Source organism: Phyllobates terribilis, unplaced genomic scaffold (genome assembly GCF_046119375.1).
Source record: "Phyllobates terribilis strain yellow unplaced genomic scaffold, ASM4611937v1 Scaffold_7__3_contigs__length_470593459, whole genome shotgun sequence".
In the NCBI taxonomy this organism is placed as follows: Eukaryota; Metazoa; Chordata; class Amphibia; order Anura; family Dendrobatidae; genus Phyllobates; species Phyllobates terribilis.
In genome coordinates this window covers 255,009,016-255,023,579 of record NW_027362767.1, presented here as the reverse complement: position 1 = coordinate 255,023,579, position 14,564 = coordinate 255,009,016, and positions in this window count along the sequence as shown.

The window sequence follows — 14,564 nt, the reverse complement described above, 5'->3', positions numbered from 1 at the left end:
TCTCAGCGCGCGCTCCTTCCCGGCCCCTGTGCTTAGGGCGCGCGCGCGCTCCCCTCCTCTTAAAGGGGCCGCGCGCGCCGTCCTAAGGAGTCCCCGGCCAATGGCCGGAGGACTTCATCATATATAAGGCACCTCCTCCAAAATGGAGGTGCCCGAGCAATGTTGTTTGCACCTGTGTCTCACCTGTGCTTCAGCCCTCAGGTCCCGTTGCCAGTTACCTGCCAGTTACCTGTCAGATTCCTGCCTGATTACTTGCTACCTGTCTGCTAGTCTGAGGTCCGACGGTCTGCCTTACTACTCCTGTCAGTCTGTCTAAGGACCAGCCTGTCCGCTCACCTGGGAGCGCACCTCAGCTACCTGCCTGCTTGCCTGAGGTCCGACGGTCTGCCTTACAACTCCGGTCAGTCTGTCTATGGACCAGCTTGCCCGCTCACCTGGGAGCGCTTCTCCGTTACCTGCCTGCTTGCCAGCCCGGAGGCTCCGCTGTCACGTGCTGTGACCACCAGCTACTCCAGACTCTTGCCCGCTCACCTGGGAGCGCTTCTCCGCTACCTGCCTGCTTGCCTGCCCGGAGGCTCCGCTGTCACGTGCTGTGACCACCAGCTATTCCTGAGACTCTTGCCCGCTCACCTGGGAGCGCTTCTCCGTTACCTGCCTGCTTGCCTACCTGGAGGCTCCGCCGTCACATGCTGTGACCACCTGCTATTCCAGAGACTCTCGCTTGCTCACCTGGGAGCACACATTCTTCATCTGCCTTGCTAGCCTACCTGGAGGTTCAGCCATCACAGGTCGTACCTACCCTTTATCCAGAGACTGCCCCGATCACTTGCCGTGTCCTCCTGCCCGTACACCCAGAGACTGTCCTGGTCACCTCCTGTGACTACCTGCCTGGTCGCCACCCGCTCCCTTACAAGGACCGCCCCCTTGTATTGTAGCCCAGAGGTTCCGCCTCCCAGACCCGTTACACATGGTCTGAAAAATATATACCCCTGGGGGGTATACATGAATATACTGTATAACATACAGAATGTTAGAGGTAGGCCTCTAAAAAAATTTCCTATGGGCATCATAAACACCCTTAAAAAATTATGTGGGTGTTGCATCACGGTCACCCTGGTGATATGGTGGTAGAGGATGAGGAGAAGGAGGAGGACAACAGAAAATAGACAAAATCAGGAAGCGTATATCCATGTCTTCGTATGAAGAGGTGCATGGGAATAGACCCCCCCAAAAAACAACTGGATTTGACTTTATGTTCCGCTGCTATCATCCGGTGGTGTTGAGAAAAATGGCCCAATCCAGCCCTTGTTCATTTTGATAAGAGTCAGCCTGTCAGTTGACAGGCAGATGCGCCTATCAGTTATAATGCCCCCGGCAGCACTAAAAACCTGCTCTGACAAAACGCTAGTGGCAGGGCAGGCCAGGACCTAAAAGGCGTAAGAGAGCCAGTTCATGGTACATGTCCAGCTTGGATACCCAATAGTTATAAGGCACAGAGGAATCACGGAGGACATTGGTACGCTCGGCAAGGTACTCCTTCAGCCAACTTCTTCCAAAACTTTTCCCTCCTTGTCAGAGCACCCTGCGCATGAGGGCCTGTGCGCTGGGAGGGTCTGAGAAAACAGTCCCAGACCTTTGACAGTGTTCCCCTGCCTCTGCTGCATTGTATTTGTGTCTCCTTCGCCTGTACTCCTTGGTTGTCGAACGAACTGTGACCTCTGCCGCCAGCGTTTTCAGATGTGAATTTTTTTAATAATTCCTCAACAAGGGCCTTCTGGTACTGCAACATTTTATTACATCTCTCTGCCACGGGAAGGAGAGATAGAAGTTCTCCTTGTAGCGTGGGGCTAGAAGTGTCACCAACCAGTAATTACTGTCTGCCAAAATGTGTACAATGCAAGGGTCACGGGAAAGGCAGTTGAACATAAAGTCAGCCATGTGTGCCAGACTGCTAACAGCCAAGTCTTCCCTGTCCTGACCAAGAGGACGACTGTCCATGCTCTCCTCCTCGTTCTCCCTCTCCTCAGGCCATCCATGCTGAATAGACGGTATGACTGTTTTGTGGATAGTACCATCTGTAACGCAGGAAAACAGCTCCTGTTCCTCCTCCTTCTCATTATAAACCAATCCGCGTTGAGATGAGGCTGGGCTGTGTGGCATCACCCTGTATGGCTCCTTGCTCCATCTCATCGTGCTCTGCCTGCAATGCCTCCTCTTTAATTGTGATCAGCGAGCTTTTCAGTAGACAGAGAAGCGGGATGGTGACGCTAATTATGGCGTTCACCATCTTGGTGGATGCCTCAAAGTTTTGGAGGATGGCACAGATGTCAGACCTCCATGCCCACTCATCAGCTCTTATGTGTGGAGGCTGACCTGAATACCGACAGGCGTGTTGAAGCTGGTACTCAACAACTGCCCTCTGCTGCTCACAAATCCTTCCCAACATATGCAACGTTGAGTTCCAACACGTGGTGACATCGCACACCAGTTGGTGAGCTGGAGGCTGCAAACGATGCTGAAGCATGGCGAGGTCGGCGGAAGCTGGAGTTGACTTTCGTAAATGGGCACACACACGGCGTACTTTCACAAGCAGATCAGGCAGATCCTGAACCACTAGGTTGAGCACATGGGCCAGGCATGGTACATGTGCAAGCTCACCTAGCTTCAGAGCCACCACCAGGTTCACACGACCATGCCTGGCTGTAGGTTCAGCAGTGACAGCCACAGATCTGTCTGCTCTGTTACAGCTGTCAACAACTCTGCAGCGGTGTGCGGTTTGTTCTCTAAACCTATTAGCTTCAGCACAGCCTGTTGCCGCTTGGACGAGGTAGTGCTGCAGTGCTTCCAGCTTCTGACTGATGTGGTCATTTCGGAGATGGAGGCTGAAGATGAGGAGGGGGTGCAGGAGCTGTAGAATGTGGGGGCGACCCTGATTGACCCAGGGCCCGCAATCCTCAGCATCGGGAAGATGTGTTCGGTCCCGGGGTCCAACTGGGTCCCGGCTTCCACTATATTAAACCAGTGTGTCGTCAGCGAAATGTTCCGTCCCTGGTCACAAGCAGTTGTCCATGTGTCCGTGGTTAGGTGGACCTTCCCAGTAACTGCGTTGTTGAGGGCACAGGTAATGTTCTGGGACACGTGCTTGTGTAAGGCTGGGAGGGCACACCGGGAGAAATAATGGCGGCTGGGGACCGAGCACCGAGGGATGGCTGCCGCCATGAGGCTGCGGAAAGATTCCGTCTCCACGAGCCTAAAAGGCAACATTTCAAGTGCAAGCATTCTAGAAATGTGGAAGTTTAGTGTTGTGGACTGTGGGTGGTTGGCTTCATATTTGCGCTTGCGTTCAAAGGACTGGGGTATGGACAACTGAACGCTGCGCTGGGACAAGGACGTGGTTGCTGATGGTGGTGGTATCGAGTGTGCAACAACAGGTGCAGGGCGGGAGGCCTCTTCGCCTGTGCCATGAACGTTGGGATTGGCATGCACGCACAACAGCAGAACAGGCAGTGGTGTCTCCAACAGACACTGATTGTGAATCCAGGCGTTCAGCCCACCTAGTCAGGTGCTTTGCTGTCATGTGCCTGAGCATGCTGGTGGTGGTCAGGCTGGTAGTTTTGCTGCCCCTGCTGATGCTGGCATGGCCTTTTTGGGGTGATCTGGACAGTCTTTAAAAAAGAGCTAGACTCTGGAAAACCTAACAGTTGGACTGGCAACTTCCCTCGTGTTGGTGTACAGGTGAACAGTTGCCCGCCTTGTGTCTGTAGCCACCCCGATGCTTGTTCCTGCCTGTTGTGATTCTACGCCTTCCTCACCCTCTGTGCTACTGTCCTAGCTATACATGTACACTTGCAGGTTGGGTCAGTGACTTCATTGTCCACCACCTTGTCTTCCACGTACACACCCTGGGCCTCCTCCTGACTTGCTGGCAATTGTGTATTATTATCATCATCATCCACCTCTTGCAACAGTAATTGCACTTCCCACCGTCGCCTTTGTGTGACCGTGGCTGCTCAAACATTTGGGCATCGCTACATGCGATCTCCTCTTGCCCCACTTGAAGCTGGCTGGGCAAGAGGTCCAAATCTATAAATGGAAAAGTGAACAGCTCTTCAGAGTGTCCAAGTGTGGGATCAGTTGTCTTCGGGCACTTGGCATGGTGGGAGGAAGGAGGATCAGTGTGAGAAATATGCGGTCCAGACTCATGGCTACTGAGACTGGACCGTGTGGAAGATAGGGTGGTGGTGGCGGCGGCAAAGTGACTGGAAGCATTTCTGCTATCCAACCAACAATCTTTTTACACTGCTCTGGCTTCAATAGTTGTGTTCTGCGACCCCCTAGAAATTTGGACAGAAAGGTAGGGCAACATGATGTGGGTGTTTGTTGCACTCCCTCAGCAGGCACAGTTTCATCTTGCCCATGGCTTCGGCCTCTGCGCGCACCAACAACATCACGTTCACTTCCCCGTCCCTTGCCATGCACCTTGCCCATTTTAAATGGAGTGTAAGATTTGGCACACTCCAAAAAATGTAACGATTTTTACCACAGTAATATGGGATAACGTCTGATGACCACGGTTTTAGGCAGTGGCGTTAGAGATATGGTATTGGTCAGCGACTAAATGTGAATAGGTTGAACAACACACAACTGGCAGACTTTAACTGGAGTGTAATATTTGGCACGCTCCAAAAAATGTCACGATTATTACCGCAGTAATATCGGATCACGTCTGATGATGGACAAGTTTTTCTGCTTCCACAATACTGCAATGCGCATAAAGTAAAAAAAAACTGTCTGTATTCTACTAACAAGCAAATGGAGCAGTAAAAATGGTGTACTGTATTGCTTTTTAAGCAAATAATCAGGATTAGGAGAAAAAAAATAATTAGTGCTGATATCTAGGGCTATGGATATCTGTAAAAGCAGGAGCAGACAGAATGTGCAATGGACCCTATTCTGCTGTATACAGTGTCCACAAACTCTGCCTGCCTAACTCCTGCTATCAGCAGGATTAGTCCTCAGAAGGACTGTTACTTTAGATGTATATTGCTGTGGAATACCTGACTAAATAAACCGCCAATTCTCTCCCTCGCTCAGCTGCAGCTCTCCCTACTCTGCCTGTCTGAAGGGTAGACTGTGACGAGCATGGCGGCGCCAGGTCTGATATAGACCCAATGACGCTATGCGGCCAGCCAATCACTGTAATGCCACAACCAATATTTTTGCAGCATTAGTGAGTGGCAGGCAATCCCCACATGTTAATTTGCTGTTAAAACAGCGCCAAACATGCGGGGCGGGGACTCGAGCTCCTGCCCGAACATCCCGGAAGTACTCGCCGAGCATCTTGAGCAGTGAGATGCTTGGGCGAGTACCGAGCACTTGTAAGCACGCTCGCTCATCACTACTCCTTATGCATCTGTATCCTTACCTCCCAATCATTCCAAATCCAGAGGGCGGTCCCGGATTTGGGGAGCCATCCCCGGAAGTTGGAGATATATTCTAATTTCAACTGTATCTGCACCCTTAGGACATAGATTCAATGGAATACAATGGTTGAGCAGGGAGCCTGGGGCACTCAGCCTGTGCTGCCCTCTGTGCCATCCACGCAGGAGGCGCCATGACATCACTAGAAGAAGCCTAATGTGCCAAGCCCAAACAGCACAGAGCGGCACAGGTCTGCTCCCATGAGAGTTAGAATGGCTCATTCTTGGTGAACATAAGAAAGAAAAATGAGCTGCACTCACCAGTCGTTAAAAACAGTAGCTTTATTCCATGAGGATAAAAAGTCCGGCAAGCAGGGAGAGCGGGGAAGAAAAAAGCAGACAACAGCTGTTTCGCGTGAAGACGCTTCTACAGGTCTGTGCCGGACTTTTTATCCTCATGGAATAAAGATACTGTTTTTAAGGACTGGTGAGTGCAGCTCACTTTTATTTCTTATGGTTATTTTGGACTGTTTAAACTTTTTTATGAGCTTTTGCACCTGAAATGTTACCAAGTCCTATTTAGATGTCTGCATTGTACATGTTCAGCTTTGCACTGACTATTGCAGCTGCTTGCAGGTGGTGCAGGTTTTTCACTTGCCTTGCTGTAAGATTAATTCATGGTGAAGATGCACTATGGGGGCATCATACTGTATGAGGGGCATCTTTTGGGGCATCATACTGTATGATGGGCACTATGGGAGGATCATAGTGTATAATGGCCACTAAGGGGGCATCATACTGTATGATGAGCACTATGGGAGAATAATACTGTATGCTAAGAACTATGAGGACATCATATTGTATGAAGAGCACTGTGGGGGCATAATAATAAGTAGGAGCACTGCGGGGGCATCATAATGTCACGCATGGTGAGGGAAAGACTAAGTGCAAAATGACGGGAAGAGGGGGAGGAATCCCAAACACTAGGGAAAGGGGGAGTGGAGACCCCCTAGGCTGATCTGACAACACCCTGTCTCCCTTAACGTCCCTAAATAGGTTCCGCACCTACCGCCGAGCAGGAAACCTAATCCCAGACTGCCCCTAGCGATAGGCCTTAGGTAAGAAGGGGACGGGGTGAGCACTAGTCAGCCCCCACTGCAACTAAAGACAAACAGGTAAACAGACAAGGGAATACACTTAGCTAGAGAAGATACTATAGAGATCATGCTAACTATCCTCCAAGGGAACTCCAAGAAGACACTAGTACTTCAGGCCTGGACAGAGGAAAATAGAGCTATCAGCGGGGACTCTCTGGAGAGACTGTGTCACGGGTGTGTCAGGTGTGATAGACAGTCGCTCTGGATCTGGCTGTAGACGGTCACTGCGCTTGACATTGCAGACGCCTTCTTGATCCTCTCATCTCTGTAGTATAGTTATATCCTTCTCCCTTTAAGACCCAGCAGCTACCTCCACCTTCTGCTGCTGACTGACACACCATTGCTTGGTAGTTAAAAACTGTCAGTTTCTCCAGAGAGTTGCCGGTGATAGTTCTATGTACCTCTGTGCAGGCTTGGGGCACTAGCAGTCAGCTAGTTTCTTCTTTGGTGCCCTTGGAGGACAGTTGGCGTTATCTCTCTGATGTCTGGTCAAGCTAAGTGTATCCCCTTTTTTTGTTTACCTTGTTGTCTTTATTTTGTTGTGGGGCCTGACTAGTGCTCACCCCGTCTCCTCCCTATCTAGGGCCTAGTTCTAGGAACATTCAGGGATTTGGTTCCTGCTCGGCGATAGGTGTGGAACCTATATAGAGAAGATAGGGTAGGCACAATGATATTAGATCTGCCTAGGGGTCTCTACTCCCCCTTTACCACTTTATTGGGCTTCCTTTCCCCCTTTCCTGTCGTTGTACACTTGTGTCTTCCCTCAGTCGCGTGACAGACTGAAGGTATTTAAACATCCAGCAAGGGTGTGTCAATTAGCAGCAGAAGGTGGAGGTCACTGCTAGTTCATAGCGGGAGAAGGATATCACTACACTACAGAGAAGAAAAGATCAAGAAGGTGTCTGCAAAGCCAAGCTCAATGACCTTCTACAGCTGGATCCAGAATGACTGTCTGTCACACCTGACACACCCGTGACACATACTTTATGGGGGCTGGGCACTATGGGTGTGTCATGTATGAAGGGCACTGAGGTGGCATCATACTGAATTAGGGGCCCTGTGGGGGCATCATACTGTATTAGGGGCATCGTGGGGGCATCATAATGTGAAGGGCACTGTGGGGGCATCATACTATATTAGCGGCACTGTGGAGGCATCATACTGTATTAGGGGCACTGTAGGGGCATCATAATGTGAAGGGCACTATGGGGGCATTATACTATATTAGCGGCACTGTGGGGAATCATACTTTATTAGGGGAAGTATGGATGCATCATAATGTATTAGGGGCATTATGGGGGCATCATAATGTATAGGGCACTGTGGGGGGCATCATACTGTATTAGGGGAACTGTGGATGCATCATAATGTATTAGGGGCACTGTGGGGGCATCATAATGTGAAGGGCACTGTGGGGGCATCATAGTGTATTAGTGGCACTGTGAGGGAATCACACTGTATTAGGGGAACTGTAGATGCATCATAATGTAATAGGGGCACTGTGGGGGCATCTTAATGTGAGGGCATCATACTGTATTAGTGGCACTGTGAGGGAATCATACTGTATTGGGGAACTGTGGATGCATCATAATGTATTATGGGCACTGTGGATGCATCATGCTATATTAGGAACACTGCGGGGGGCATCATACTGTATTAGGGACAGTGTTGGTGCATCATAATGTGAAGGGCACTGTGGGGTTCATTATACTGTGTTAGTGGCGCTGTGAGGGAATCATACTGTATTTGGGGAGCTATGGATGCATTATAATGTATTAGGGGCACTGTGGGGGCATCTTAATGTGAAGGGCACTGTGGGGGCATCATACTATATTAGCGGCACTGTGGGGGTATCATACTGTATTAGGGGAACTGTGGATGCATCATAATGTTTGAAGGACATTGTGGGGGCTTCATACTGTATGAGGGGCACTATAAGGACGTCATATATGTGGTGCACTGTTAGAGCATCATAATGTGTGAGGGGCACTGTGAGGACATCATAATGTATGAGGGGCACGGCAGGGGAATTACACTGTATCAGGGGCACGGTGGGGGAATCATACAGTATCAGGGGAACGGTGGGGGAATCATACTGTATGAGTGGCACTGTTGAGGCATTATACAGTATGTGGGGCACAGTGAGGGCATCTCTAGGGCACCATAATGTGCGGAGAAGTAATGTGGAGCATCGTACTGTATAGGGGGCATGAAATAGGTATTGTTATAGTGCTAATATTTCTGTGTGGGGGCACAAAAAGGACTGGACGAGGTTAGAGTTGTGGCTTAGCAAACAAAAATGTTGCAGCTCACGTCCGTCTGTCCTGTCTTTCTAAATTGGGAGGTTTGCTACAACTCCTAACATGCCCTGAGATCGGCACATTGCCGGCCACGATGAGAGTTGGTCCTAACATTCAAATACATAAATGGCGGCATAAACAGACAAGAATATAAAATTACTTGGCAGAAAGGGACCCGTTGTACCCAGGATCTCTCAGTGGTGCAGCCTCAGGCTTCGGGCCTGTAGGTGGTGATTGCAGAGTACGATTTACCACTCTCTCAGTCCTGTAGCGCTGATATCTGTATACGCCATAATGACAATCGCTCAAGATAAGTTTCCGAAACTGATTTCCATGTGTGTTTATTGTAGACACACAGATTATCAGCATAGATTACCGGCACAGATTATCCCCACAGATTACCAGCACAGATTACCGGTATCAGTATTTTATCTATTGGCCTTTGATGAGTAATATCCAATATGTGGCTGTCCAGCTGGGTGGCACTACAACTCCCAGCATGTCCTGACAGACACAAGGTTTGCTGTGCTAGTTTCCAGGGATCATGAGTACACCATCAGTAGACCTTATGGACAGCCCCATATGCACTCTCAGTGTGGTCGAGCATGCATGTGTTCTGAAGAGCTGCTCTGCAGCACAAAACTCTGCTCTAAGAAACACTAACCACATAGACGTTTAATTTAATTTTTTGAGAGGTAATGAGAGCACAACCCTAATGATGCCTATACATAAAAGCCGACAGAAGCGGACCATCCAATGTGTATGGGGGCAGATGTCAGGGGGTAGAAGGATTGGGCATGTTGGAAATTGAATTCCTGATCCTTTTGGTTTAGCAGAGATCAGCAGCCGCTTGCAGTGTCTGGCAGCTGCTTCTCTCCTCTCACCAATGAGAACTCATGCACACTCCGCTGTACTGAGCATGCATATGTGGAGGAGCAATGGCTTTCAGTCGGCAGCTATTGAACATGTATGGCCCCATTAGACTTTTGCTCTGCATTTAATATTTTGTACACATTGACCGGCATTTAGTAAATCTTTAAGCCTTTTTACGGCTATAAGTGACCCTGTGAGCCCAGGAGTGTGATAAACATGATGGGAGTGCTGCATCTCTCAACAGTAATACTTCTGTGAATGATTATACACCTGTAGATAATGGTGCAACTGCTCCTACACTAGGACCCTGTAGTCTCCTCCGCTCCAGCTCATAAAGGGTGTTTCCTTACCGGGGACCCCACTGTATGACTCCTTACCGGTGACCCCACTCTATGATTCCTTACCGGGGACCCCATTCTGTGATGACTCCTTACCGGGGACCCCACTCTATAATGACTCCTTACCTGGGACCCCACTCTATGATGACTCCTTACCGGGGACCCTACTCTATGACTCCTTACCTGGGACCCCACTCTATGATGACTCCTTACCTGGGACCCACTCTATGATGACTCCTTACCGGGGAGCCCACTCTATGACTCCTTACCTGGGACCCCACTCTATGACTCCTTACCGAGGACCCCACTCTATGACTCCTTACCTGGGACCCCACTCTATGATGACTCCTTACCTGGGACCCCACTCTATGACTCCTTACCGGGGACCCTACTCTATGACTCCTTACCTGGGACCTCACTCTATGATGACTCCTTATCGGGGACCCTACTCTATGACTCCTTACCGGGGACCCCAGTCTATGACTCCTTACCAGAGATCCCACTCTATGACTCCTTACCGGGGACCCCACTCTATGATGACTCCTTACCGTGGACCCCACTCTATTATGACTCCTTACCGGGGACACCACTCTATGATGACTCCTTAACGGGGACCCCACTCTATGACTCCTTACTGGGGTCACCACTCTATGATGACTCCTTACCAGGGACCCCACTCTATGATGACTCCTTACCGGGGACCCCACTTTATGACTCCTTACCGGGAACCCCACTCTATGATGACTTTACCGGGAACCCCACTCTATAATGACTCCTTACCAGGGACCCCACTCTATGATGACTACTTACCGGGGACCCCCACTCTATGATGACTCCTTACCAGGGACCCCACTTTATGATGACTCCTTACCAGGGACCCCACTCAATGATGACTCCTTACCAGGGACCCCACTTTATGACTCCTTACCGGAGACCCCACTCTATGATGACTCCTTACTGGGAAACCCACTCTATGATGCCTCCTTACCGGGGACACCACTCTATGATGACTACTTACCGGGGACCCCACTTTATGATGACTCCTTACCAGGGACCCCACTCTATGATGACTCCTTACCGGGGACCCCACTTTATGATGACTCCTTACCAGGGACCCCACTCTATGATGACTCCTTACCGGGGACCCCACTTTATGATGACTCCTTACCAGGGACCCCACTCTATGATGACTCCTTACCGGGGACCCCACTCTATGACTCCTTACTGGGGACTCCAGTCTATGACTCCTTACCGGAGATCCCACTCTATGACTCCTTACCGGAGATCCCAATCTATGATGACTCCTTACCGGGGACCCCACTCTATTATGACTCCTTACTGAGGACCCCACTCTATGATGACTCCTTACCGGGGACCCCACTCTATGACTCCTTACTGGGGACACCACTCTATGATGACTCCTTACCGGGGACCCCACTCTATGATGACTCCTTACCGGGGACCCCACTCTATGATGACTTCTTACCAGGGACCCCACTCTATGATGCCACCTTACCAGGGACCCCACTCTATGATGCCACCTTACCAGGGACCCCACTCTATGATGACTACTTACCGGGGACCCCACTCTATGACTCCTTACCGGGGACCCCACTCTATGATGACTCCTTACCGGAGACCCCACTCTATGATGACTCCTTTCCAGGGACCCCACTCTATGATGACTCCTTACCGGGGACCCCACTCTATGACTCCTTACTGGGGTCACCACTCTATGATGACTCCTTACCGGGGACCCCACTCTATGATGACTCCTTACCAGGGACCCCACTCTATGATGACTCCTTACCGGGGACCCCACTTTATGACTCCTTACCGGGAACCCCACTCTATGATGACTTTACCGGGAACCCCACTCTATAATGACTCCTTACCAGGGACCCCACTCTATGATGCCTCCTTACCGGGGACCCCACTCTATGATGACTACTTACTGGGGACCCCCCCTCTATGATGACTCCTTACCAGGGACCCCACTCTATGATGACTCCTTACCAGGGACCCCACTCTATGACTCCTTACTGGGGTCACCACTCTATGATGACTCCTTACCGGGGACCCCACTTTATGATGACTCCTTACCAGGGACCCCACTCTATGATGACTCCTTACCGGGGACCCCACTCTATGATGACTCCTTACCGGGGACCCCACTTTATGATGACTCCTTACCAGGGACCCCACTCTATGATGACTCCTTACCGGGGACCCCACTCTATGATGACTCCTTACTGGGGACCCCAGTCTATGACTCCTTACCGGAGATCCCACTCTATGACTCCTTACCGGAGATCCCAATCTATGATGACTCCTTACCGGGGACCCCACTCTATTATGACTCCTTACTGAGGACCCCACTCTATGATGACTCCTTACCGGGGACCCCACTCTATGACTCCTTACTGGGGACACCACTCTATGATGACTCCTTACCGGGGACCCCACTCTATGATGACTCCTTACCGGGGACCCCACTCTATAATGACTTCTTACCAGGGACCCCACTCTATAATGACTTCTTACCAGGGACCCCACTCTATGATGCCACCTTACCAGGGACCCCACTCTATGATGACTACTTACCGGGGACCCCACTCTATGATGACTACTTACCGGGGACCCCACTCTATGACTCGTTACCGGGGACCCCACTCTATGATGATTCCTTTCCAGGGACCCCACTCTATGACCCCTTACTGGGGACCCCACTCTATGATGACTCCTTACCGGAGATCCCACTCTATGACTCTTTACTGGGGATACCACTCTATGATGACTCCTTACTGGGGACCCCACTCTATGACTCCTTACTGTGGACCTCACTTTATGATTCCTTACTGGGGACCCCACTCTATGATGACTCCTTACCGGAGATCCCACTCTATGATGACTCCTTACCGGAGATCCCACTCTATGACGACTCCTTACTGGGGACCCCACTCTATAACTGCTTACCGGGGACCCCACTCTATGACCTGCTGACTAAGGCGTACAGACTGGTGATGCCTTGATGACACAAGCCCTTTATCCCAATAGTATATCTTTTTCATGAAAAGTTCTGTAACTTTCTTGCAGGCTTTGTTCCTTACCACTGCCAAGATCTCTGCTTGCTGTCAGTGAATGCAAATATTCCTTTGAGAATCCATATTCCATCTACACTGTGTACAGAATTATTAGGCAAGTTGTATTTTAGAGGATTATTTTTATTATTGATCAACAACTATGTTCTCAATCAACCGAAAAGACTCATAAATATCCAAGCTTAATATTTTTGGAAGTTGGAGTGGTTTTTGTTTTTTTTTTAGATTTGGCTATCTTAGGAGGATATCTGTTTGTGCAGGTAACTATTACTGTGCAGAATTATTAGGCAACTTAATAAAAACCAAATATAATCCCATCTCACTTGTTTATTTTAACCAGGTAAACCAATATCAGTGCACAAAATTTAGAAATAAACATTTCTGACATGCAAAAACAAAAAACAAAAAAAATAGTGATCAATATAGCCACCTTTCTTTATGATGACACTCAACAGCCTTCCATCCATAGATTCTGTCAGTTGCTTGATCTGTTTTCCATCAACATTGCATGCAGCAGCCACCACAGCCTCCCAGACACTGTTCCCAGAGGTGTACTGTTTTCCCTCCCTGTAGATCTCACATTTTATGATGGTCCACAGGTTCTCTATGGGGTTCAGATCAGGTGAACAGGGGGGCCATGTCATTATTTTTTCTTCTTTTAGACCTTCACTGGCCAACCACGCTGTGGAGTAGTTGGATGCATGTGATGGAGCATTGTCCTGCATGAAAATCATGTTTTTCTTGAACGATACCGACTTCTTCCTGTACCACTGCTTGAAGAAGTTGTCTTCCAGAAACTGGCAGTAGGTCTGGGAGTTGAGCTTCACTCCATCCTCAACCCGAAAAGGTCCCACAAGTTCATCTTTGATGATACCAGCCCATACCAGTACCCCACCTCCACCTTGCTGGCGTCTGAGTCGGAGTGGAGCTCTCTGCCCTTTACTGATCCAGCCTCTGGCCCATCCATCTGGCCCATCAAGAGTCACTCTCATTTCATCAGTCCATAAAACCTTTGAAAAATCAGTCTTAAGATATTTCTTGGCCCATTCTTGACGTTTTATCTTATGTTTCTTGTTCAAAGGTGGTCGTTTTTCAGCCTTCCTTACCTTGGCCATGTCCCTGAGTATCGCACACCTTGTGCTTTTTGATACTCCAGTAACGTTGCACCTCTGAAATATGGCAAAACTGGTGGCGAATGGCATCTTGGCAGCTTCATGGACAGTTATTTTGGGCCTTTTTTGGCCAACACGCTTTTTGCGACCCTGTTGGCTATTTGCCATGAAACGCTTGATTGTTCGGTGATCACGCTTCAAAAGTTTGGAAATTTCAAGACTGCTGCATCCCTCTGCAAGACATCTCACAATTTTGGACTTTT